We start from the raw sequence: 5,970 nt of genomic DNA on the forward strand, positions 1-5,970 counted from the left end.
TTCTGTAGTCTAGAGGAGAAGTGGAGAATGAAACAGTGCAGAAACAGACGTTGAAAAACAGGATTATTTGGAAATAGTGAAAGATGGAATGGACTTTTTTTCCCCCCCACCATCATAATTACTCTTTCTGTTTAGTACTTTTAAGATTAAGATAATGAAGAAAGACCAATTTCATGTCTTGTCAAGAGTCATCACTTTGACTCCATAACTGCAAGCTGGAATCCATCTGCGGAGCAGTTTGGACACCGGGAGCAAATAAAATGAGGTTGCAGCTTTAATTAGAGCACAGTATCATCCAAAATGAGTCGAGCAGCTGAAGTCCACAGAATGCCAAATTGACATTTTACGCTGCTTTATGGAATTTCATTAAATTAGTCCAGTGTGCCGTTAAAAGTTGTGAAATCAAAACCCTCCATAAAAGCTGCTCGTTTTGCTCTGCTTCAACCATCCCGAGCTGCACCATCTGCTGCAGCGCTCGAATCTCTCCTGCACTTCTTTCGTATATGCAGTCCGGAGCATGAATACTTTAAAATCGAATCGTCAAGTTATTGGAAATCTTTTTACTGCTCGATGCTTCCCAGAGTCTACGCTCTAAAATTTACACGGAACCAAAGGAGCACTGAGGCTTTCTGCGCCTCTGCAGCTTTTGGGATCAGGATCAACCTGAGACTGAAACACTGCTTCTCTACGGCTGATCTTTATAAATCATCACCATCCACGTGCCAAACAGAACCAGGAGCATGTACACGATGTGACTTTAGCTGGATCAGAACCTGACGTGTCCCTGCAGAGCCCTGAATTCCCTCAGAAGAGTTCTGTGATGGTAGTTGATGTTGACGATGGCACTTTTTGTCCACTTTGCAGCGCGCGCACACACACACACACACACACACACTTGTGTCGCACAAACGTTTGACACCCACACTGATAAAGCGACGCATTAAAACATCAAAACACTCGTCGACGTCTGCGCTCATTCATCGTGAGATGTTTCACCTTGTTCAAAAAAGAAAAAAAAAAAAGAAAGAAAGAAACATAGGCTACGTATTGCCACCTAAATGTCACTTTATGCTAAATCTGCCTCACTACCTAAATGTCATTTATTTCCCAAGTCCTGCCTGTTAAGAGCTGTCATGGCCCCGGGCAGGGTGCTCTTTGAACCCCGTGTATTGAACCCATTTCCCCGTCGTCATTACGCACACGTGCTGCAGACAGAAGGTGCACGGCAAAGAGAGGGGCACGCCACCGGAAGCAAGAGGCGAGACAACACCACAGAGGAAGATTCAACATAAAAGCCAGTGATTGAAGGGGGGATCAGTCACGCAGTCATGAATGATCTTGTGCTTCTTGTTTTACAGCAATGTGTTTTATCCTGTTACATCTGTTTTTTTTTTTTTTTTTAATATTTTTCTTTCTGTATTTTCCTGTAAAGGTTGTGTTTGTACTGTTTATTTGTGTGTTTGTTGTCAAGCTGTTAGTATTTTAAAAGGGCCCAACTTCTTATTGGCGTTGCAAAACAGCTCAGGCTATAAATGCTGTGGTGTGTGGCGTCAGTTTACGCATTCATAAATATCTGAAATGTTTTTTTTTCCGCCACGGTATTCAACATCATCATTTTTCAAGGTATAATATCGAAGTGAGAAACATTAAGTATAGTCACAACAATACTACATACTTGTCCCTAATACACATTAATTAGATAATTAAACAAAGCAATCAATTCAGGCAATGCAAGCCCATTTAAGCGACTTGACATATATACAGTATTGCTGCAATTTAATGTGTAATCAAGAAAATATGATGTTTTGCCATATTTCGTCACTGCATTCCATTATTAGTTGCTGTTATGCCACATGATTTAAACCCACTGTCTTAAGCGCACACTAGAAAAACGGAGACTAGCCAAAGTTGTAAAAATGAGCGCTTATCAGATGCCCGCTCCCGCAGATTTATCCACTACAGAGCAGAAAGATGTTCTCTACTTCTGTTCTCCAGCTCCACATTTGAAATTGGCTCCTTAGCTGTCATCGTGTGCTTCTGATACCACACATTCGTGAGAGGATTGGTAAATCGCTCGCAACTTCAATGAGCCTGTGATGACAGGCTGAACTCCTTCTACATGAAGCACAGGTGGTTCAGCTGATGTTCCGCTGCTCTGAATATTCAGCTTTGAGAACCACCGGGGAGAAACGCACGGGACTAATGCAACGGTGCATGTACAGACGAATGGCAACGGAGGAAAAACCCTGCAGGCCTGAGTGCTGGTCTACGTCGCTGACCGTGGTGCTGAACATCACTCCGCTCCACTGTGCGGTGGTGCATCAACGGTGCGAACCTGACTGTTCTTCTTGTCCGGACAGCTGTAGATTATACTAAAGATGGAGATGGAGGGGAAAAGGTGGCATTCTTCAGAAGGTTTAGTGCTTTAAAGTTTATGGTTTGTTTATGGTTTCATTCATTTAATCAAGTGCGTGGTTTAGAAGTTAGATGATTAATCTCAAGTGAAATGTTGACACCCAGGTTGCACCATCACCAACCAAACTATGATTTGACTTTGTTTAAATTCTGAATGCTTAAAGTTGGGTCTACTTTCTATAAATGACATCAAGCCTACAGTATATTCTGTTATTGCTTATTTTACTGATGCGTGAATGATTGCTTCCCCATAAATGAAACATTTCTCCAGCTCCACATATATAACATCTAGTTTTTCTCAGCTCAGGAGCTGTGGGGGCATTTCATGCGGCTGAGAGAGGCCAGTCCCCCATCGGTAGATATTGAATATCTCCCTCTGTACACATGGACTTCGATAATGAGGAGAGTGTCGGCCACCGTTTGCCCGCCGCCACGCCATCAAATATTCATCACTGTTGATTAAACAGCCGGCAGCTGCCGATCGGCCGGGTGTCAAATTTGTATCCAGCTTTACCTCTGTGCACACCCAGCCTGAATACAATGAAATGGGACTGAAATCCTCCACGAAATGATACAGCACCGTAGAGCGGAGGTTCACCAAGTGTGTGTGTGTGTGTGTGCGGGCGGCTCGATACAGTATTACTTGCACTGTAAAAAAATCTAGTGGGGATTAAGCAGACATTAATGTTTCCATCCAGTGACCATCAGCCAGAATGGTGGAAAGAAAACTGTGAAAGAGAAGGACAGCGAGAGAGAGAGAGAGAGAGAGAGAGAGAGAGAGAGGTGTGTGTATCTGTGTGTACGTGTGTGTATGCGTGTGTGGGAGGGGGGCTACTGTGAGGCACGTTAAATATTTCATGAGTGGTTGGAGTCGAGAGAAAAGAGTGCCCAGGAAGGTTGGTTCAACTCATTTGCTGAACTCAGGCTGAGAAGCATGCAGGGGAACAAATGTTGATGTGGGCCTTCACACACACACGCACGCACGCACGCACGCACGCACGCACACACACACACACACACACACACACACACACACTCGCTGTATTGGTTGAATAGTTATCCCCTTAAATGTCAGTGACGATCCACATAGTGGTACAATAATAGCATGTACAGGCCTGTTTGTCACGTACCAGTCTCTCGCCTCCCCCCTGCTCCCCCTCCCTCTGAAGATGCAAACTCCACTGAGCTGTGCTACTTCAAAGTCCCACGGCTCATTTAGCAAGACAACAGAAGTCTAATTGGATGATTGATGGCAATTTGATTTTTCTGCTCCCATGATGGGGACAAAAAAAAACATCGCAATTTTCTTACTCCCTCCTGCTTCTAAACACACTCAAACGCCACAACTTAGATTCAGCATCTACCCATTCATCAGTATCTGTGTTTTTTGGGTCTGACTGCAGATACAATAACAATAAGTTGCAAATGTTTATCGGCTTCAACTATATATGATCGGGTTTTCACAACCTGATTATCGTGGTCAATCAATCTGTAACTTTGTTTTCTGTGTGTTTTGTCTCTTTTATGGCTAAAAAAATATTCTGAATATAGGTGTAAGGAAGTGGAGAGAGTCTGTGACCACAACTGCCAAAATATGAATAAAAAATGAATAACTGCACTTAATTGTTATTGAAAATGCAACCAGATGGATTAATAAAGCAAAAGATGCACAAGGCCGAACATCTTCGCTGGATTATTCACAAGATATTATCATTTCCACTGTTAACAGTATATCAACATTCAGTTTGCTCATGTAATGATTATAGTGAACATTGTGAGATTGTGACATCCCTGAAACAAACCCAAAACCAATTCACGATTTGAAAGATATTAAGTGATCAAATTTGGTATAGTAACGCCACCTTTAGGGATGAAAACCTGAACCTTAAACCTTCTCTTAATGCAAACCCAAACACTCACAGTTACCATTAGCTTAATGTAGAACTTAACCTATAGGCCCTAAAAAAAGAAATAACCTGACACTTTAAATCACTGTAAGGCTGCAAATTACTATTATTTTCATTATGTTAACAATAATGCCAATTGTCAATTGTCTCAATCAATCAATATGTTTTATGGTCCTTCAAAATGTAAGATAATGTCAAGTTGCAAATAGCAAAAGTCAATGAGTCCAATATGACGTCTTCATTAATCGTATTCTGTTGGATCTCAATAAAAAAAAGAGAGAATCCTCACAGGAGAGGAGCGGTGAGAAAACTTGCCTGAAAAATGAATCAGAAGATTAATCGATTATCAAAATAGTTGCCAATTAATTTCCTGTCAATCAAGTAAACGTTGCCGAATGTTTCAGCTCTGAATCCTCGTGCTTCTCCCCGAGCCCGAGCTTAATTTCAAAGCCAAACAGATTTACACCCATGTGACCAAAGCCCTTCACTTGATACATCACCCCAAAATAACTCTGAATGACCTCAATCAAAAACCAGTCCCACAAAGATGCGAGTGCAACAGCATGTGCTCAACACGTTCCCACATCTGAACACCAAGCCTGTTTTTTTTTATTTTTATTGCATGTAGTACAACCCGAATTTAAAAACAGACCTTAAGCGTCTGCGGCACGTTCAGGGAATTGTAGAGGACGTTTATGAGAGCGATGCAAAATCAGACGGCATTCAACAGCAAGAGGAAACAAGTGTCTGAGAGGAGAGGGAGAGGGAGACAAAAAGAGGGCTCAGCTTACTGGCCATTGATCGTCTCTCTGTGATCTTATTAGCCTCTTGTTACTCAGACTGGAATATCATCCCGCAGATCCCCTTACTGGAATATCCGACTCAGTTGTTAGATCAGCACCTCAACTGGTGTCACCGATCAACCAGCCGACACACAATAAAGATGACAAGTGCTGCACCATTGGGTGATGTTCATGTTTCTGCAAAAAAAACCCCAAAAAACAGCCTCCTGCCTCGACGTTGTATAAAGTGAGAGAGTTTAACAGAATAAAAAGCGAGCAGGTAAAAGTTTGATTTTTTTTTGTTATTTTTTTTTCCTCAAGGGCACTTCACCGAGATCCTGGGACTTCCCGGTGACTGGGACAGTCTCCTCTGCAGCCAACAGATCCCACTGCAGCTGCCTTACATCACCGTTATACCGCTCGAAAAAACATTCTGTATTAATCACGATCACGCCCAAGAGACACCCGCCGAGTGCCTGCAGGGTCCAACGCTAAGTTCCGGCCATTTCTGACATCTTTCATCAATACCGCATGTTCTGACATTGATTGTTGTGTCCTCGGTGTCCTGACTTCGTACCTCGCAGGTCACGCGGTGTGAAATCAGCTCCCCCGCTTTATTACTCGGGGGACGTCGTCGGCCCCACAGAAGATGGTTAGCTTTGACAGGTGGAGCTGCAGTCGACGTTGACAAAGCACTGATTAGCCTGTCACTCAAAACTAAGTTAAAATTCACTCATCGACTGCCTGTGAGACAGACAGATAGCCGACTGTACGCGTCACCTCGTCGAGCTGGATAAATTGAGATGAGTAATTGTGCTTGAGTAATAAGCACCGCTCACATCGACACATCTGCGCGAGTGTTTGAG

This window comes from Acanthopagrus latus, chromosome 4 (assembly GCF_904848185.1).
Source record: "Acanthopagrus latus isolate v.2019 chromosome 4, fAcaLat1.1, whole genome shotgun sequence".
Taxonomy (NCBI): domain Eukaryota; kingdom Metazoa; phylum Chordata; class Actinopteri; order Spariformes; family Sparidae; genus Acanthopagrus; species Acanthopagrus latus.